This window comes from Camelus bactrianus, chromosome 6 (assembly GCF_048773025.1).
Source record: "Camelus bactrianus isolate YW-2024 breed Bactrian camel chromosome 6, ASM4877302v1, whole genome shotgun sequence".
NCBI lineage: Eukaryota > Metazoa > Chordata > Mammalia > Artiodactyla > Camelidae > Camelus > Camelus bactrianus.
In genome coordinates, this window is record NC_133544.1 from 70,806,775 (window position 1) to 70,828,911 (window position 22,137).

The window sequence follows — 22,137 nt, forward strand, 5'->3', positions numbered from 1 at the left end:
TTCCTGCCTCTCTGAGCTATTTGCCTTTAATAATGTTTAAGTGTTGTTTTTGAGTGAAGTGTTTTAGTAAAAGAGAGAAGTGTGGAAAGTAAAAGAGGAAAAAAGGGACAGGTTCAAGGAGGATAGTTGGTAACTGGCCCTTCATGAATTTCTAGCATTCTCCAGCAGCATGGGACATGAGGTGGTGGGAATGTGTGTGTCTACGGAGGGGTGAGTCAATGGGCCTGGACCAGAGACTCAATCCTGGCTCCACACGAAAATAACCTGGGGAGAATTAAACAATGCCGAAGCCCAGGACCAAGCCCAGACCAAGGTAATCAGAGTCTCTTGGGATGGGGCCTAGGGGATATTTTTAAAAATCCTTTCGATCATTCTCATGGGTATCTGGGGTGAAACAATTAGCCTTGAGAGTGAGCCAGACCGGTCCCAGAAACAAGCTGTTTCCTGGCACTGCCTCTGGGAGAAGTGATACAAGACTTAGTTCATCTCGGAATAAAGCAAGGTGGACAATTTTGGGGACCCCAAGAATGTACCCTTTGTATAGCTTTTTGACAGAGGTGACTATCAATTATGTGTGTTGACAACAAAAGGGTTTCTGTTAGAACCACAGGTGAAAGACATCTCTGGGGCAAACATTTCTACGTCCAGAAGTATTAGCGAAGTGTAGACAGGACGGAATCAGCCATATTAGAAATAAGCCTTCTTTCTTTATCCATTACAAACCCATGCCTCCAGAATACCTCTCACCTTGGCCTTTCTTTTCTAATCTTGAAAATAAGAATGCTAACTCATCTCAGTCCTCTCCCTCCTCCTGCTATTAAACCTATGCCCATTCCACTGGGAAGAGGAGTTCACATTTTCAGTTTTCCTTTGGTGGTTATTCTGACCTGTTCATTATAGCTATAAGTGGCACCATTATCACTTTCTTTGAAAGTTTCTCCAGTTGAAAGATAGTGTCATGTTGTGGAAAGAACATGGGGAGGGATCAAACAGAATTATTTGAATCCATCATCTGTTAATGAATTCTGTGACTTCTGGCAAGTTTCTTAATCTGAGTCTCAGTTTCATAGCCTATAAAATGGGAACAGTAATCCTTACCTTAAAAGGCTGTTGTTTAAAGACTGTGAAAATAAACGTGGGTTAAACATGTAGGCTAGTGTCAGGAATATAACAGTTGTCTGGTAGGTGTTGATACTACAGGTTTTTTTTTTAAGTGCATTTCTTCACTTAATTTCAAAGAGGAATAATTATGTTAAATTGCTATAGGAAGAAGTCAGACTAAAACACCACACTTAAAGAATTCCTATTCACAACTGCAGATGAAACACAAATCATGCCAACCCTACAGTAACCTAAATGAAATAATGATGGTAAAAATTACTGGTCCACGGCTTGGAACACAGTAGGCATGCAATAAATGCTACTTTTTTTCTTATTCTTACTCCTATTTTTAGGGAATTTTCCAGGCAAGAAAGGGTATGCAGATCCAATATTACATGTTAATAGAACACTGTAATAATCTCCATTATTGCTTTTAAACCTTTGCCACACCATAAACTTTTAGCACTCTTTCCACATTAGGATTTCATATCTTAATATCTCACCCTGTCTCTAATTTCCAGATAATCCTACCTTGATTTTGAGCCTGGGATTTAGTCCTCCTCTCTGCTCCATCTACTGCCATTATACTCGGGGATTTCAGCAACCATTTTGATTTTTCAATACCCTGGCGTTACAGTTCTTTTCCTTTAATCATTTCTTTTTATTCTAGTACATCTGCTTAAATGCATGATTACTATTAGAAATGTTCCCACTGCTAATATCTGAATTCCATGATCCTTCTTTCTGAACAGAGTTACCTTTTATTCTTTTATTCTCCCATCCCTCATATCTCCTGGACCTGTTTGGACTCACAATTCCAGGTGTGGTACACAGTATTTGAAACAGATACATAAGGAAATTGTCAAGGGCCATATTAAGCCTGAGAAATCAAGCTGGTTCTAATGCCAAGCTATTTTAGCTTCTTTTGAGAACCTAAAATAAGAATTCTTACTATGAACGTCAACTAATATTTATACACACACAAATGGTATTGAACTATGGCTTGTATTAGACGGGTCCACACAATACTACAGCAGCAAATTCTAGGGACTCCAATTCTTCCAACTGGCTTCTGTCCATAATTTGGCTGTTGATTAGGACTTAGCACAGTCCTCAACTTTGTTCTGTCTCTGATTTGATCTGGACCAAATGGACTAAAGTAACTTTCGCATAATGGAGAAACAGGAGTTGAACTAAAATGACTTTGTGGGAGTAGAGAAGAAAAACAATTAGCAGAGAGGTATCAGTCTCAGTCACTTACATTTCTTGAGCTCCTATACTATGTGTCAGGCACACAGGTTCTGAGGGTGAAGCTAAGGATGATGAAGAACTGGCAAGACAGTAGGCAGACACAGGTGGCTGTCCAAAGAGGTATTTCTAGCTGCTTCCTGGCTCACAGTTTTGCAGAGATATTCACTGTGCATGGTTACAGTGGGTGGGGTTGTGATTGGCCATAAGGACTGACAATTTAGAATGTTCTCTGACACTTTTTATACACAGAGAACAAAGATGTCTGGAGACACTCTAAATGAGTTTTCAATTTGTGAGCTGCTTGGCATCAAGTTAGAGTAGGTGGCAGATAGAGTTTGGTGCCAGGTCAATAACTTAGATTTACAGGCCCCTATATTTGGAATTTCCTTAGGGATCATTCCTGGAAAGGAGGTCTATCCTGGGAGAATTATAATGCAGGTGGGCTTAAGTCATCAGATGTCCCAGTGTTATCATGCTTTTAAGGTAGCCATTCAAAATGAAAGAAATGTGGATACATAAAATGCTGGTGTCTGACTCCTCAGTAAGAGATCTGGGAAAGAAGGAGGCAGCCTGGAGGTCCCCCCTCCAAAGTGGTAAGGACAGTACTCAAACTCATCTGATCTCTCCAACTCTTGGGGTTCACTCAAGGGAAACTTTTTCCAAGGGCCCCTAGAAACAGTACTTATTTTATCCGCAATTGTTTCTGAGGAGGAGGTCATTAAGGAAACTGTAGTCTCAAACCTTTTTGGTACTCAACAAATCCTTCATGAGAAACAAGAATGTACTTTTTGGATGCTCTCTGGTGTGAGCAGAGGCGTTACCACAGATCATGTTTAAAGGAAAAACCTCCTGCCAAGGCTAGGTCTGGTGGTCTCTCCCCTAGAGGTCTTTGCCAATGGGCTGATTTGTAGAGCAACCAAGAGGACCCTCTATACCCCTAAAGTAATGACCAGATGTGCAAGCTAATCTATTTTGGAACTAAGAGCAGGAACTTTGAAAATAATCTACATATGTTTAAGTTTTATCCATTAACTTCTGTCATTGTTTTATGCTTCCTCATGCAATGCTCTTTGTAAACTTCTACTCTCCTTTAAGCTTCAATTCAAATTATCACTTCCTCTGTAAAGCCTTCTCTGACCCAAACCCAACACTCTCACTTGTGGTTGCATCTGCTCTCTTTAAATCTTTTGTGTGTGTTTGTCATGACAATGATGACCTTGCATTGCAGTGGTCTGGGATGAGCCTGTCTTCTCACTGGACTTGTATCCTTTAAGTAGGGCTATCTACAGAACATAAAAGGTACTCAATAAATTTATAAGGAAAGAAGTATTCTTTGGGGTGATTTTTTGATCTAATAAATGGGCCACAGGGCTGATCCAGGATGGCATTTCTGGAGTACAGAAATATCACATAGGCAGAGAGGATTTAGATTGTATGGTTTGGGCATTCACTTTCCACCTTCATGATTTTATTCCACATGCACTATTATTTAATTTTTTTTTAGCTTGACTTGTTTACTTATATTAGTTTGAAAGCAAAAATTTTAAGAATATTCAGAGTATGTGCATAACTTGTCATAAACAGAAGAAAAACAGCCACATGCATTGAAACATGAGTGCTTATCTACATGACCAGTGGCAGGTGGGCCACTCTCTAGGAAACACGGCTCCAGGACTTTCATGAAGCCACCATTTTCCTTACTCTAAAGTACCCTTACTATTAAGCAAGTCATCAATATTTCACGTATGTCTCCACTAAAGTACTCTACATTGCAGAAGAGAGTAGACATGCTCTCCAGCCCTCCCCCAACCCTCCCCCATCATCTCCCTCCCTCAAGCAAGAGTAAGCATGCCACCCACAGAGGGCTGATGCATAGCCTCAACATGGCCCATCATCAATTTCTTTGAAATCTTCATTTTTGTCTTGAGAGTTATAAACATTTTGTTTCTACACCAAAGTGTGTATTTGTAATTATTTTCATACAAAATAAATTTTCCTCCAAATATTTGAGTAAACTAATGATCCTGGATACTGTTTATTGTTTATTTGGTGATTTTGATTAAAACCAATTATCATGCACACATTGAGAAATGGTCTTGAGTAAAACACAATATTGTATTAGACAGTCTTTATCTTTATACTAAGATATGGTTTGGTAAAAGATTTCTCATTGAATGACATTGCAAATGAAATCCAAGAAGACTGGGATTTGTAGAAAACTCTAGTAAGAATTTACCTATTGATACTGTAAGAAGTGAAAAGCAGTGGTGATTATCCAGATCATTGTGGACCAGACTTAAAAATTATTTACTGAAAATTAACTCTGGAGGGAGTTGATAACTAGTTTTTATCTGAATGGCAGATGCTAAGGAGTTCCTCTTCATTTTATAGGAAGATGTTATTTATTCTCACTAACTTTGGTCGCTCTCACCCAGGCCCCAGTGATGTCATACAGCAGGACGGGGTTGGGGTGGCTCAGTGCCATTCAACTACACTTTCCTCCCCACTGAAAATACCTGTAGATGTTATGAATAATGTGTCACAGTAGTTAGTGGCTATGTAGAGGTTTTCCATTCATCAGTTGACTTCAGTGTACCAGGTGGGAACTCTGATGTAGACTTTTTCTCTACTGCTCAATTTACTGAATAATCACCATGTGATGCAAGGACATTCTGAATTAGGGCAGAGCTAGGGGACTTGGAATTTGGTAGTTGTTTATTTTTTGGCCAATCCGGTTCTCATTACTAAATTTAGAAAAAGGAAAGAAACTCTTGGCTTTAATTTGGTTTTCTGTTTCTACACTTACTGCTAGTGGAGCTGGCTGGCAGGTCGATTATACCATCTTCATTTAGCTGGTAGGAGCCTTATAAAATTGCCTAGAAGAATGAGCCCCCAAGGGGAAGAGCAGAAACTGGATGGGAGTCAGTTTTAATGTTTCAGACCTGGCTTCAAATAAACCTGTCTACATGGTCATTTTTATTTAACATAAATTCTAGGGGTTTTAGTAGTTTTTTAAGACAGGATCAAGAAAGCTTTAATTATTTTAATGTAGCATGCCCAATCTTACCTCATGGGGAGGGGTGTGTGTGTGTGTATGTGTGTGTGTGTCTGGAAAGGAACTGATGGCCATTTACAGTAGTTTTGTCAATGGCAGCATTGCTGGTCAAGTTCCAGGGAGTAAGATTTGGTGGAGACAGACCTTTGGCTGAAGAAAATTAGCCCGTGTGTTACTTCTAAGTCCTGTCAGCCTCAACAGCCATCAGTAGCTTACCCTCAAAAGCAAAAGAAACTGGGCACCCTCTTTCCCATGGTGAGGGCTGATTTGTCTACTTCTCATTCGATGACCAGAGAAGCCTCTAGATATTGGGAACCCAAGAACACAGCCACCCCTGATCCACTATCAATTTGCCTTTGAGTAAGAACAGATGCTCCACCTACATTGAGTCCCATTTCCTGACAACCTCTGATGTGCAATTTTTAGTGAATGACCGGAACTGCCAAAGATGCCTCTACTTTGCCTCTCTTCCCAGTGGTCTAAGGCAGGTCTGAGGGTGAAGAGCTGTGAGTCTCTGTGGCCCATTCTGTTCTACAGTGAATCCGTTCTCCATCTGGCTCAGAGTAAAGCAGAGAGACCATACAGGAAACAGCATGCTCTGTCTCCTTGTACCAGCCTTCTCAAAAGCCAGAGAGAGGAGGAGTCTCTGACCACTTGGAATTGACAGACACTTCTGCATCTCTGACAAGGGGTGGGTCAGACAACTAACAGGAAACTGAGCTCCTCCTCCAGCTGCCAAGAGATAACACGTGTCTCTGCTTCTACTTATCCAAGCTCTCCTCACACTGACACACGCACCCGAGCATGGTAGGCTGGCTTCTGAGCTCTGCTCCTTGCTGGTTGTGTGACCCCTGGCACTCACGCAGGCTCATCTCTCTGAGTCCGTTTCCTCCTTTAAAAAGATGTTAGATACCTAAGGACACTTTAAAATCTGAAATTCTATGTGATTAAATTGTCAGACAGGGAAAGGAAGATGCTCCTAGGGAAAAGGTAGAAGACCTTGAAATGAAAATACAAATCTCTAAGGAATGTCCAACTCTCTTCATTTTTGCCTTTGATTACACTCATCATCTCCATCACTTCCTAGAATTTCTACTTCTTTGCTCTGTGACCTTTGGCAAATTGCTTCACCTGTCTAAATCTGTTGCCTCTTCTGTCAATTGGGAGCAATGACACTACTCATATAGGGTTGTTGATTTTGATGACTAAATGGTGATATATTTAAAGTGCCAAACGTAGGGCATGTTCATGGAGGTTATGTTCAATACATGTGAATTTCCTCCATTTTCTCCTTTCTTTCCAAATTTGCTTCACTCTGGATCTTTCCTTGAAGAACTTGCTCTAGGCTGGAGGTCCTGATTAGATGTTACTTAATTAAGGTTAAAGGTAGCATCCAGAACATCACTAATGTTCCTCAGAGCAGGAAAGTGCCAAAGCAGAGGTTTTCTGTGTGTCATTCATGCTCCCTAAACTGTGAAGGTGAAAGACAGGGAGACACTCCAGACTAGCTTAAGTTGTGCCCTCTTTACCACTCACATCCCGCAGGGCACTCCCTGTCTCCTGACTCTCACCGTCTCCTTCAGAAGCTGGCTCTCTGGTCCCCACTTCCGTGGATTCTCCCCTGGTTACTCTAGCCAAAAGAATGCTCTTCCGTGTCTGGAGCCCTGTCACTGTTACTCTTTGAGCCTAATTTTTGCTTATGTTGTGGAGTATCTTCTGTATTTCAAATTGCTGTTGGTATTTCTGTATCGTTTTGCCACTAACATTGCATCTTTCTCTAGCATCTTTCTCTAGAGGGCAGGTATCTTGAGGGTAGGACATTTGTGTTGTTACAGCTCCATGAACATAGCAAGCAATCCATGTGTGAGCAGAACCCATGGTAAAAAACAATTTTACACTTTTCATCTATTCCCACAGTAGCGCTGTGTCCTACACCTTTACTGTTCTTAATTAATATAGAATTTTCTCTCCAGTCCATCACACTGCTTTCTTTCATCACAGCATAGATGATGCTTCTAAATTTGTACCTGTGCTTCTTTTAGAAAGATTATTTTATTTTGCCCTTCTCTTTAATGTAAAAACAAGACCCTGCTTTTCTTTCCCTTTCCTTCTAGATATCTTTCTGAGGTCTCAAAGATCCAGCCCTAAACAACCCTCCAAGGTTTTTAAAAGTGGGTAGTGCATTAGTCTCCTAACAATAAGATCTTTTCTTTAAAATGAATGTCATAAATCCTTGATTCCTTTGCATAACCAGGGTCTCATCATTTTATACTGAGAATTCTCCCAAGTTGAAAATATCAATCTCACAAATCAATCTGCATTTGACCTCTCCTCCACAGTCAAATCCAAACTCCTGCCTTAAAAGTTCTGCATTCCTCTGAAGCTAAATGATACCAAAAAATGTCAAAAACACCCTTGCATTTGAATCACCCAGTCTCTCTCTGCTCTTCTGGGCTGATTCAGCAGATTGGCTCCTGGTGGAGGGCACTGTTTCCCGGCTAGTTTCCGGCCTACTTAAAACAGAGAGAGGCATCTCCCAGGCGGCTTTGTCAAAGGCCAAGGACATTTTTTCGGTGCAGACTTCAAGCCTGTTGCCACATGAACAAATAGAAGAATTTCACTGTAGCTTCCCTAGGTTTTTTGGACTGACAACAAATGCTAAGATGGATACGGAAGCCAACAAGGCAGCCCAGGGCAGCTAGAAGCCCAGAAGGAGGATGGGAACTGTTGGCTCTGGCTCTTTGCTCAGGGTGAGGCTGTGAGCAAGCCTCAGCCGTGAACGAATGTCTGGAAAACCTCTCGGCTGGACGTTCCACCTGTAGACTCAGAGGCTGGATGATGTAGGAGTGAAGAGAATCTGCCTTGGATTCCCTGGGTTCAGTGAGTATTTCTCACCTCTAGCTGCACAATGAGGTCACCTGTGAGGCTGTTAAAAGCTGCCAGTGTCTGGGCCCCACCACAAGCATGGGTGTTTTTGCAAAAATCTCTAGGGGAGTTTTACTTGCAGCCAGGATGGCAAATCACTGACTGATGAACATGAAAAGTCAGATTTCTTTTGAATATCTTGACTGAGTTTTTTTTTTTTCCTTTCACTTCTATAATAGAAGACTTCTTTGGGGTGCATGTTAGCTGTTCAAAACATATAATCGCCTTCATTTTTTCTCTAATACCTACCATCTTAGATAGTCCCTTCAGGAGTCAAAATAGTAATCTCTCTCTACCTATCTTCACACATACACACATATATTTGAAACATATATAATTTATGTACGTTTTCATCAGCAAAGGGCTTATCTTTACTTCAATAAACCAACTTTTCTATCTTGGATAGTTCAGGAGTTAGTGGTTGCAATATGTTGGATTCCATACTGGAAACCAAATGTTAGCGGACTTAGGTCTAATTCAAACTTTATTATGTGATTTTGGGTAAGTCTTGTATAGCCTCTTTAAGCCATGGTTTCCTTACCACTGAATTTTGAAGGAGTCAGAGCAAGTGTCCTCCAAGGTTATTTTCAGCTCTCACATCCATTGGTGACATTCATTTTCACTGCTAAACATCATAGATCAAGACCTATAGAAGAAAAGGAGGAGCTTTCTCAAATATGAGCTGGAACTAACCTCTTGCTTAATCTTTAGTAACTGTCTTAAGAGACTATAGCATTAAGAGAAGCTCAAAGCCTACTTTTCGACTACCTGGATGCTTGTCTCAGCTCTCCCTATAAACTGTCTGGGGGAAGACTAATTTTTAAGTTTTTTATCTGTATAAAATGAGGAAGCTGCCTTTAGAATGCTAGGACTTTGTTTCCCAACGTGTGTCCTGTGGAACACTAGTCTCATAAAAGATAAGCCTTGATAGGAAATCTCTGGAGTTCAATATATTTGAGAAATGAGGCACCATCTAACCCATATCTTAGTGATTCATAATACACATTAGAGTTAAAAGCCTTGCTCAATCACTTAGTAAAGACATCTGCTCAATGTTGCTTAATGGAGTTTGCCATGAAAGTGACCATACTTTAAGCAATCAATGTTCCAGGTTCAAGAAACACATGTAGGGAAATGTTCCTTGCTGCTCTGTGGCTCACAAGAACCCTTGAGTATTCCTATGATCATTTTCAATATGGCAACTCCCATCCCATTCTCCTTGGGATGATGTGGCTCCATCACACTTTCTGTGGGTCTATCACTTCCCACAGCCTCAAATCCAAAGCTCAGGGACCTCTCTGGTTGGTTGTGAGCAGATTTGGGTAGGTCACAGATCACTGTGAAAAAGAATGGAGAGAGAGGGCACATTATACGCAGAGTTCACTTGGTAATGCAAGGCAGAAGAGGACAAAGAGATAACTTTCATGGTCTCAGACAGCTCAGAAGGCTGGTAGACCAGGGACAGTAGACCACAGAGAAGGCAAAATGAGCTCCCTTTCTCTGTTCATCACGATCTCTGATTAAACACATTGATAAAAACACTGTATTTTTAGGAGATAGTTTTTTCCTCTTTTTGATGGGTTGTTCTTAAAGAGTAACAGTAGGGTAGATCTAGGAGGGATCTTACAGATTGCTGAGTCCAAATACGGCAAATAGGTGTCATGTATGGGATACCAGCTCTGACTAACTGAGGCTGCCTGGAGAACTGGGTTGAGAAGGACACTGAGGCTTAATCCTGACTCCATAGAATAAAATTCTGTGAGACTCCTAATGACAACTGCCACACATAAGATGGTGGTACAGTGTCATGTGAGTGGGGTACTTGCTGCTCCTTATGAAAGTGAGGAAATCACTTGCAGAGAGAATATACTTGCCCAAACTTAAACCCAGTGACTCATTCTCCCCTCTTCTCATTTATTGAGCATCAACAACATCCTTGATACTTAAAAGGTAAAAGTATATGGACTATATACTTTGAAGTTGTCTCAACCCAGTCAATATATACATTCATTTGCTAAATCTGAGTAAATAGTGAGAGCAAACTGGGGTTGTTTATACCCCAAGTCAGGCTAATTGCTTCCACTTTTCTTTGCCTTTATTTGTCTATGCAACCATGGTCACTCTTTGTGACCAAATACAGGGCTCTAACACAGTAGTTTGAAAACGTTTGGATTTTGCTGCTTTCACATTTTGAAATGTGGGAAAAGGCTAACTTCTCCTAGCATTTGAGAGTCACAGCTTCTGCTTCCAAGAGGTTCTGACCTTCTGGAGCTCCCTTGTCCTGACATGTGCTTTTAGAGAATTAGTAGATGATGTGAGCTTCCAAAGATGAAAGGGCTTTCATTCACTAAGTTTGTGCCCCAAACACAGCCACGAATATGGCTCTTTGATGAGGGCCAGTACTCTACTTCAAGACCTTGGTTTCTTGCCCCTGGATTTCTGGCTAGCCTTGGGAAATGACTTCACTGACCCCGTCAGTTCTGTTCCAAATATTCCCCTATTCTGCCTCCGGACACTCCTCAGCTTTTATCTTGGTCTTTGGTAGATCTTTATTCCCAGATAAGATCTTGGGATCCTATATGCAGCACACAGGAATGAACTGCTTCCTGAGATCAGGAAAGTTTTCTTATCGAGCCTCCTGTCCAACTATGAGGAACGTATGGCAAAGAACCAGTATCCTCAGTTGAGCCCAACAAATATTTTCCCTAAAGGTTACCAACGTCCAACTAAACTGCTCATTACAATATACATAGCTCTCTACTCTGCAAACTTATAGGAAGATTGAATAAGTTCTTTTCCTTTAAAAAAGCTATTCCAATATACGTATGTTTATATTTTCAGAGAAAATAGTCTATAAGATGATATCCCACTCTTTAATTATGGTTCACTTGGGGAATGGGAGTGGGGAGAACCTTGAGGTAGGCTTAATAGTCTATTCTATACACATCAGCTTTTTTAAACAGATAAGAACATATTTTCTAACTGGAAAATAGAAATATTAAGTAAATTTGGAAAAATAAAATACTCACAAAATCTTAGAGATGAAGAGAACCCAAAGTTCATTTAGCCCTTTGATTCAAAGTCTGCTGTGAATCTTGTCAAAATTCATTATACAATTCTGTATGCATCTACGTGTGTGTGTGTGTGTGTGTGTGTGTGTGTGTGTATGCACTGTTGTAAGGCTGCCAATTGTCCTTTCTTAGGAAGAATTATTGTTTATTCTGAGTTATGTCTTTCTTACATTTTTGGTGTTAAGATGTCCTTTTGTTTATGAAATAATAGTGGCAGTGGAGGATGATTTTTTAATATCGTTACTTGGTATAATAAATAATCAGAGATTCAATGTGAGTTCTCAAAAGTTTAGACACTTTTGGGTTTATTAAAATTATAGTCTTGGATCTACTCACGTTATCAACTACCCTATTTTATAGATGAGGGACCAGGGAAAGTGCTCATGATAATTGATTTAATTGTGTTCTCCCCAACATACCACTGTTTCTCATTTTTAAAAAATTATTCATTTACTGAGCATATAATATTTATTAGAGTAGGTGTTAGGGATAAATTTGAATAAACAGATATAGCCTCTTGGAGCTTATAATATAATATAAAGGCTAGTGCTAAATCATTAAAATAATTTTCCTCTTCAGTAAGTAAGTGAGCCTTAGGGCATCTTATTTATTACATACCATCATTTCTTTATCTATAGTTTATTACTATTCTTTATAGCAGACATTTTGCTTTGTCCACAATATTGACATCTTGTCTTGAACCATATAAGGATTTTAAGTGTTTTAAAAGGTTAGGCAAAATGAGTATGCATATTCATTGTAAAATATTTAAGCAATATTTTAATATACAGAGAAATAAGTGAGAGTCTGCTTTCACTGCTCATGGTCCTCCAATACAATTCTGGTCTCTGCTATTGACCACTGTTAACAGTTTGGTGGACATTCCTCCAGAACATTTTCCTTTGATTAAATGCATAGATTTGAGGTTACTTCTCTTTGTTTCACAGCTTTTCTCATAGAATTATGTATTTCTGGCAGCATCAGTTTGCTTTATCTCAGCTAGAATGAGCCTATCATTTCTGAAAACAGGATCAGCCACCACCCCTTCACAAATTTTGCCTAAATAGAGGCTCTTCTCAACCTAAAAATAAGTTGTGTTCTAAAGGTTTTTGGTTTATAAGCTGATTGGAATGTGTTCTCTCTTAAAATGAGCTACAAATATGTTTTACACGGTGGCTACAGCAGCAACAAGAAAAAGGTCAACATGGAAAAGGAACATTTAAAGATGATCTGCCGTGTGTGAAAAGCTCTCTTAAGAACTTTCCATTATTTCATTTACTCTTTGCCACATTTTTGTTGGGGTGGTTATTATTCCAAGTTCTACAGATGGAGCAACTGATGTTCAAGGTAACTAAGTAACATGCCCACTGTCATGCAGGCTGTTAAGTGTCAGAGCTGAGTCAGGTGCCCTCATGTTTGATTCCTAAGCCCACGAACATGCTAGCCACCGGAAGTCAGTTTAATAGGGGAAAGATGTACTGGAACACACATACTCTGCTTCCGGAGGTGGCACGGTGTTTGCTTCCTCCTCTCCGGTGATCACACAGGGAAAGAGCAGGAGCCGGATGGCTAGAAGCTCTGGTTCCACCATCCCTTACTCATATCCCAACTGATGAATATGTCAGACCAGGGGACTGGCTTATTGGCTGTTGCCGCAGAAATTTTTTGGCTCCCAAAGCCTGTCAGTAAACATACTACTGATTCAGAAGTCATACTTCTGGCTTCTGATTGGCTTTGCCCAATGGGTGCATCGGCAGGAGATTGGAAGATGTGATGAAAGAAATGTCAGGGCACTTAGCTTCCTGGCTCTTTAGTTGTCACAGCTGCTTTGCAGTGGCTGGATTCCTACACCAAAAGCCACAGCTCTGGCTGGATGACCTCTCCTACATTTTCCACGTTCTCCATTCCTTCACCGTTTCTTGTTGGTTTAACAGAACCTCACTCATCCTCTTGTAAATGTCCCTTCATTAAACTCTCTTTAATTATGCCTTTTAAGTCTACCATCTGTTTGCTGCTGGGAATCTGGCTGATCCAGTAAATGAAACCAGGATTTGTTCCTGAAAACAGATCCTGAAAATGGGATTCTGTGATTAGGTTACTCACATATTTGATGAGGGCACAGATAATCCCCCTGCCAAGGTGAAATGGATAACTCAGTATGTGGTAGAATAATTGTTACTCAAATTATCAACAGCTGTTGCATGGGGTGTTGTGCTGGGGAAGGGTGGAGATCATGTGACGGTGGCATTAGTTGTTTTCTCAGTGGATTTAAGATTACATAGATTGTGCCATGGGCTGGCTATTTATGGAACCCAGATAGCATAAACAGAGAGAGGAAAAAATTATTAGCCTTGAATGCCCAACTCAGGGCAAGAGTGGAAAATCAAATAGCCGTTCGGAAATGTTCAAAGAATCTTTTACCTTTCATAGCTACAGGGCAAATATATCTAACTCAGGATAGCTTTTAAACAATCTCCTACTTGCTATGGCTGCAGGGAAGTATGACTGAAGATCATCTGCGGCTAAACACATATACTATCTTTATCCACCTAACTCTGATTACGTAGATTTCTAGGGGCCTGTAACCTGGTGAAACAGAAGGTGCATGTGCTGAGGATTCCAATCTACCTGGGAGTGACTCCTGGCTTTGGCAGTCACCTATATGGCAGTGGGAAAACTGCTTAATCACTCTGAGAGACAAGGGTTTCATAAGAAAATGTGCAACACTGCTTGTTCTTGAATGGTAAGATAAGGCATAATGGAAAGAGTGGATTCCTGAGCTGTAAGATGAAGACAGTTGAGGCAGACAGAGAAGACTGAGACCTGAAATCTCCCAACTGCCCTGAACTTTCATCACTTAAGAGGAAGCTCCTGCTCCCTACAGCCCCACCTGAGGCAACCCGCCCCTCTCCTCTTAGAAGGCAGCTATGTTCACAACTACGCTACCAACACCAACGCTGCCCCGCTCCTCTTGGCTTAGCAAGCCCCAACAGGAGAATCAGCACAGACCTCTAGGGTTTTGGAGTGTGACCATGACCCCTTCCACAGATAAATTAGTCTCCCTTTAAATAGCTTCTGCCTTGCCTGACCACATCAGTTTTCCGTGGCTGCAGTAACAAATTATCACAAACTTGGTGACTTAAAACAACAAAAATTTGTTCTCTCACCATTCTAGAGGCCAGAGATCTGAAATAAGTATCGGCAGGGCCACGGTCCCTCTAAAGGCTCCAGAAGAGAATCCTTCCTTTCCTAGTCCAGCTTCTTTGTTCCAGGAATCCCTTGGCTTGTGACTGTGTGACTCCAATCTCTCCCTCCATCTCCACGTGGCCTTCTTCTCTGTGTCTCCTCCCCTTCTGTCTCTCATAAGAACACTTGTCATTGGATTTGGGGCACACCCCAGTGATCCAGGATGATCTCATCTCAAAAGCCTTAGCTTAATTCTGCCTGCAAAAATGCTTTCTCCAAATAAGTTCACCTTCACAGATTCTAAGGGACATATCTTTGGGGGGGGGGGGTCACCATTCAAATCATAACCATGACTATAGAAAATCAAGTGACCATGTGAGCTGAGCTGTCCCCAGTGAACTGGGTATTATCTGACCCACCATCCACAAAATTGAGAACATGGAACAGCACTCTGTCAAGTGGAAATGGTATATAAAAGATCAGCTTCAACATGAGCAGGTGGCTCACTCTTTCAACACGTACTTCCAGTGGTGCATTGTCTCCTCTAGCTCAGTTCCCATCTCTAGCCTTACGCGGAGTTCCTTATAACCATGTGACTGGGGAGGGAAAGACTTGGGCCTGACGCTATGATACGCGGGCACAAACAGAAGAGCATAGCCATTGCATTAGAGTCTCAGTTAGGGTGGCTCTGCAAGTTCACAGTGAAGGGAACTTACTCCAGTTAAGAGAACATTAAGCAGCATATCTCTTTACTTAGGCCACTGTAAGATGACTTGAAGTTTGTATCTCTGTCTACATGGGAGATGACTAAAAACTTAACCAGCTGGTCAGGTATTTAGAAGAACCTGTTATGAAGACTGGTAACAAGGGGAAATGTATGAGGATAGATTTCTCATAGGGGCACAGAGTATTCTCGTACCAGGCAAATGCTCATCAGAGAGCATTTCATTTTGGAGAGGCTCTTGATCCTGAGATAGACAAGATGAACTCATGCTGTGGCTGTCAGTCAGAACGCATCTCAGCCAACCTGGTGCTTGTTCAATGGACCCCTTGAACAAAGTTGCTATGGCAGCAGGGATTGAGGCTTAGTGTGACTTCCCTCATCGAGACTGACCTGGCTACTGCCGCAGCTCAGTATCTGATCTCTGTATCTCAATATCTCTAAGAGCAGAGACCAGTGCTAAGCTTCTGATACAGCATCGTTCCCTAAGGGGATCAACTTACTACCGTATTGTTTGACCCCGTCCATCGTGGAGGCAGCGGCCATTTTCCTCAAAGGAATAGCAGTATCTTCTAAACAGGCATTTTCTTCCTTGTCCTCAATTCATCTGCTAGCATCACCATTCCTAAACTTACAGGATACCTTATTTTATCCCATATAATTGAATGGCAAATAAAGTGTGGAAATGGGTTCATGTCCACCAAATTCGCTACTCCATATAATTGTGAAAGAACTACTACAGACTTAACTGCAATTACAGGGAGACAGTGAACTATGCAGTTAATATGCCTCAAACCAGAGGTCAAAATATATAGTCCATCTCCCTAACAGCCAGAATTCATGGATCTGGGAGTCAAGATGTGGAGGCAGAAGAGTTCCTTCTCACTCTGATACCTGGTAACACATTTGAAATATTTTTGATTCCTGTCTCTGCCACCTTGGGGTTGGTGATTTTGGAGGTTCTAGTGCCCAAGAGAAGATTGCCTCTGAGAACGGCACAGTCATGGTTCCACTACATTGGAAACTGGGACTGACTGGCTCCTCATGCTGCTGAACCAGCAAGTAAAGATGGGGCCACGCCACTGGCCTGGGTGATTGAACCTGCTTATAAAGGAAAGTGTGGATTGCTGATACCTGATGGGGGGACGAGGGCAGTGTCTGAAGCCCAGAGAACTTACTGGAACTCCTCTTAATAGTTCCCTACTATCCTGGTCTATGAAAAACAGCACCTTAGTAAATACAAGGAAATCACAGAATCAGATTTTGTGTAAGTAACACTTGATTCTCACCACCAGGTAAAGACTTTATCTAGACAAGGAACTTACAGAGGGTAAGAAGAACAGAAAGAGGTAGCAGAAGGAAGAAGCTGTGGTTATCAACTAGGGCCCAAGACCCAAGTCCAAAATCAGGGACTGGAGGAGTTATGCTTTGTGTTATTACCCTCCTCCGACTCCATCTTTTTTAACCTGTGTTATGCTTGTGTTATATGGAGAGTACTGATGTTGCCTTGTATTTTATGTTTCCTGCGGAAGTATGAGCAAATTCGTGGCACCTCCAGATGACACATCTGCTGATTGCAACTCTGTGTTTCCTACTGAGGACGCATGTTTTTCAACCAAAGGGAAACAGTAGATAAAAGTAGGCACACAAATGTGTTAGATATTCTCTGTCCCTGGAGATGTTTGCTCTAGGCATGGAGAGGTTGACCTCCATGAACCGCTCTAACTAGGCTCCCCTGCCCTGTGGTTTTTAGTCACGATGGCAAATGAGTGCTGGAGGAAGGAAAGAACAAGCTGTGCATTCCCTGGTCCCCTCCTGTGGCCACTTTCTTCTTTCCAGGGCCAAGGCTCCTGTTGGGTGGTCCTTTCCCACAGCCACCAGTATTGTCAAGTCTCAGCAAGCCTTCTCTCCCCTTGTGTCTTTAGTCTCTAAGTTAAAGGCTCCCAATGCCATCCCTTGGTGGCTTCCCTTAACTTTGCCCTCTCTTTAAGGATAGCCCTCCGTGAAACTCTTTGGTCATGCATTTGAATGAGCCATCACTTTCTTGCCAGGATTCTGACTAGCACAACACCCTGTTTAGGTTAGGGAATCCCTCCTTCTCCACCTCCACACAGTTCATAGGCTCATGTATTGAGTGGCTTATCCATAGTTTATGTGAATATGCTGAGAGCAGGACAGATCCAAAGACAGCTTCTCTTCCCTGGGCTATGACCACTTCCATAACAGCCATCATAGGAGCGAAGAGGTATTTCACTGTTTTAGGTCAGGAAATTTTGGCCCCTGCCTCATCCATGTGCTAAACCCTCTGAACTTGGAAAAGGGTGCATTGCTCATTCTGTTAGCATTACAGTGAGCCAAACAAATTGACCATAGTATTCTAGTGGTCATAAGACAATAGTTCATTACTAGGCTATAAGCTTGCTTTGTTCATTCATTCAACAAACATTTAGTGAACACTTCCTTTGTTCTAGGCTCTGAAAATATAGATCTGGACAAAGACTTTTACCATCATGGAGCTTACAATTTCATAGAATAAGCCCTTGCCTTCTTCTCTGTGGTTAATATGAGTACCGTGGTAAAAGCTTGGTAAGTAATTATTAAATGAATAAAGGATTAGAAAAATGACCAAAGTATGAGTAAATTACAGTTACACAGCATTTCCCTATAATGAGCTCAAGGCAGTTTAATTCCTAAGTGTAAGCGTGGTCTCTGAAACACTGACAAGTCTCTTCCCCAAATCACCTTGCACTTAGAAAAAACTCAATGAGGTTTTGCTAGATTCCTCTCATTTCCATGTCAAATACATGGAAGCATCACAATACCAGTCGAATTGCTGATGCTACAGAATCTGCCCCATGGTCTTTTCTGGAAAAATCCCGCACCCCTCGCCCCACTCCCCTAGATATTTCTGCTGGGACAAGTTCTGTTGTAAAGACTGGACTCCTGAGCCTTCCACATCTCTGCTGCTTCTCAACCCACTTCAGCCTCTGTTCAACAGGACTCCCTCTTAGGCGTCTCTCTAGATTCACTCCATCCTTTCCTATGGTCCATGTCTTTTTCTTTTTAACCTCAGCCCCTGCTCCCCCCCCCCCATTTCCTGGATTATTGTCCTGATGTCTGTCAATCAACTCTGGCCATCACGTGACTCTCATCAGTCTATAGGGAGTCCTGTTGATGGACAGCTGGTGGTATGTCAACAGACCCATTGGAAGAAACCTAAAACAACAGAGTAGGGGATGGAGAGAGAAGTCATTTATTCCAGATATACCTCGTTCCCAGTAGGTCTCTGCAATGGCATTTCCTCCTTATACTGTTTTTGTTTGCAGTGCAAGGTCAAATTTCAGAAGGTGCATGCTGACACTCACAGTGGAGCCAGCTTATTGTCGGGTAGCTGGTGTGTGGTCAGGGTTTTTCAGCTCTTTGTAGTTTTGTGTGAAAACTCACTGTGATATGGGGTGGGAGGGGAAAGACCCGTAAGGGAAAAATCTTGCTCACAGGAGAGCTGAAATCAAAGGAATGCTTGAGGCTGTGAAAAACGGCCTCCCGTTTCCTGGCTCCAGACTGTGAGCACTCAGGTCTTGGAAAAGGTAATCTGGAAAAAGTGAGGTGTGCGGAGGATGGAGATTTTCACATTGCAGTGGAGGATATCCATCGTTTCTTTTCAGGTTTAATTGCGCGTGGGTGGTGTACGATTATAAGTGCCCGTAAATTGTCTACCCCAATATTGAATTCAGCCCCCTCCATATGTGTCAGTATGAGCTGAGCAGAAGCCAGTGGAACGGGCCAAAATACACTCCAACTGCAGCCAGACTGATGACAGAGAGTTTGAAAAGTCAGCTAGAGAGACCTGTGAACCCAGTCATTGGAGTAATGGATTTCTTGTCCTGAGCCTCTCCACAGATGCTGTTTTTCCTTCTTTGGGGTGGGTATGAAAGGAGAAGGCACTGATGGAGAAACTGACTTTTCTTCACTAGTTGAAAAAGTAGCATTTAGGAATTTAGAAAAGTATTCAGAAATTTTAGGTAAAACCCATCATGTGGCATTTCATGGGAAGCTCCAATTGTCTATTGTAAGATACATATTCCTTATTTTTCCCTTTTTCTTTGAGGAATACAAACATTACTAGAAACAGCGTTATTAATTTTCAACAGATTGAAACAAGTTGATTCCAACTCCTATAACATCAATGAGAAAAAAGTACTCTGAACCTCCAAAGGGGAAATAGGAAAGTGCTATGCAAATATTTCCTACTACTGCCTACTTTTTACAGGTGGCTACTTTGATTGATTTGTATTCAGTGGAGAAATTGTGTTGGATGCTTTGTTTAAATGTGAAGCACTTTTGAGGTTGGGAAGAGTGAAGGAGGTTAAGAAATAACTGCCATTTGAAAGTTGGGCAGATACAGTTTAAACAGCTGGATTATAGCTCAGATATTCTCTTTATGCCTCCTATTTATTTATCAATGATATCCTGTTATGCAAAATGTATTGAGTGACAAGTGTCTACGAAGACTCTTGTAAGGAAATAACTGGAGCTTCTGGTTGGTCCATGGATAAAGATTCTTGAAATATTCTTGACTTTCTGGGAAATAACCAAATTGGGCAGGTAATTAAAGTCCCATAAGGTACTAAAGTGGTCCTGTTTGGATTCGGTTCAAGGATTCATATATGGGTCTGGAGTGAGGACTCTTGGATGTGAAATTATTTGGTACCATTTAAAATGCTCCTCTACTAAGTACTCAGGAAAATGATCATACTTTGTTTTTTGAGGATTAAAAATGTCTTAAGTTTTTTTTGGCTTAAAACAGCAGATTATTTTTTTCAAGTACAGTTGATTTATAATATTGTGTTAGTTTCAGGTGTATGGAAAGTGACTGAGTTACACATATAAATATATATTCTTTTGCATCATAGGTTATTGTAAGATATTGAACATAGTTCTCTGCACTATATATAGTAAGTCCTTGTGGTTTATCTATTTTACATATAGCAGTGTGTATATGTTAATTCCAACCTCCTAAATTTTTTTATGGGCAGAGGGAAGATATTTTAGAAAATAAAATAGTTGAAACATGAGACATTTAAGAGAACTGAGACTAAGACCCTTCTCTTTAGGAGTTAACAGGTGCACTCTTGTCAGTGAGAAGGTCCTTCTTGCTTCATCAGGAGACTGGGACCAGGAGACAAGGAAGGCATGGTGAGCTGTGGTGGCAGCAACAATGCAGGCTACGAGATGGGGAAGTTGGGAGATGAAACCAGGAACTATTAACAAGTACTCAGGAGTGTTTGTAAACCACTGTCACAGGAAGGGAGAGACTGAAGGTTTCAGATATTCCCTTAGCGCTGTATCTAGAACATAGTAGGTGCTCCATAAATACCTGTTGAATGAATGAATGTGAGAAAACCTAAGAGGTGGGCGTGGGGAGGAACAACATCAAAGTAGCTAAAGATCTCATCTTGTGGATTTTGGGGAAGCAGGTTGATTTTTTCAGAAGATGCTAAGAAAGATAATGCAGAGTCAAATTTCTGGTCTTAGGTTGCATGTTAATGCTGCTGGTAGGGAAGTCAGCAAGTGTACTAGGATCTGGGTAGACTCTTAGAGAAAAAAGACCTCAGGCAAGAAAGCAGTCTGTACTGCCAGGGAAAAAAGAACTTGTACTTCCAAAGCATGAAGCATTTTTACTCTTGTGAAAGTGACTCCCTTGCAGAATAAACTGCTTTAGGGCAGTGGTTCTGAAATATTAAAAGGAAAAGAATTCTCCTGAATCCCTACTATTCATGTAAATTGTTTTAAGGATAATGTTACTGAAATAAGTATGTACAAGTATAAAACTAGGAACAAACTATGTTTCTAAATTTTATACAACCAAATTTAACATCAAATTTAATTTCAAACTAAATACAGACCCATTGAATCTGGCATGCCTGTACTTTGTTACGATGTACTATGTGATGACACAATTTTCCCACTACTTTCCTCTGTTTTAACTTCCAATAAATTTTTTACAGTGCACTGTGAAGTCATGGGGTCTTTGGTTGGTTTTAATGCACTATTTATGAGTTATATCCACCTCTCTCTTCTCATTCATCAGTGATTAATTAATGTACCACATAATGTCAGATCAAATCACAATTTATTAAATAACTTAAGACACTAAAGTCTTATTCTATAAAAATATCTTTTAATTACAAATGCCCAATGTAAGTTTTGATTTTCTGATGAAGAAAATAATTCAGCATGAGTAAGAATGGTAGTTGTGGGGTAATTACTATCATTTTGACATTAGGACATCAATTTAAAAGCAATCAGATATGCTTACTTGTACACTGAAATTTAAATGCTACAACTTAGGTAATCTCTTGGCACCAATGTGGTCATAAATACAACAGCCAAAGGCAGTAAGTGGCAGTGCACAGTTCTCAGGGGACAGAAGAATATGCTAATATTAATTTTTAATTTTTACTTAGGATGTATTTCAAATACAGTATAGAAAATAATATGAAAAACTTAAATGCCCACCAAATAAATTAAGATTATAATATGCTTCAGATATCTTTTTGATTATATTATTATAAAAATTTACATACAATAACACACTTTTGTCACACAACTCTATGAGTTTTAACACATGCATAGACTTGTGTGACTACTACTAGAAAAAACCAGTTTCATTATCCCCCCAAATTCTCTTGTGTTGTCCTTTGTCGTCAGACCTTCCCTCAACTTCAACCCCTAGCTGATACTAATCTGTTCTCTGCCCTGATAGTTTTGCCTTTTCCAGAATGTCAAATAAATGGACTTCTACAATTGGCGACCTTTAGCAATTG

At 40.8% G+C, this 22,137-nt stretch overlaps 1 protein-coding gene and 1 long non-coding RNA gene across 5 annotated transcripts in view; one reads left to right on the forward strand and one right to left on the reverse strand.

Moving 5' to 3' along the window:
• Nucleotides 1–22,137, reverse strand: part of RASGRP1 (RAS guanyl releasing protein 1) — a 439,223-nt gene that overhangs the window by 238,213 nt on the left and 178,873 nt on the right. The window lies entirely within an intron of this gene.
• The window catches only part of LOC141577948 (uncharacterized), a 46,219-nt gene continuing 24,265 nt past the window's right edge, over nt 184–22,137 (forward strand). The window contains exon 1 of one of the 2 annotated variants that reach the window (XR_012507620.1): nt 184–313. This is a non-coding gene — a long non-coding RNA (uncharacterized LOC141577948). The remainder of the gene's footprint in view (nt 314–22,137) is intronic. The other variant, XR_012507621.1, reaches the window with a different exon arrangement.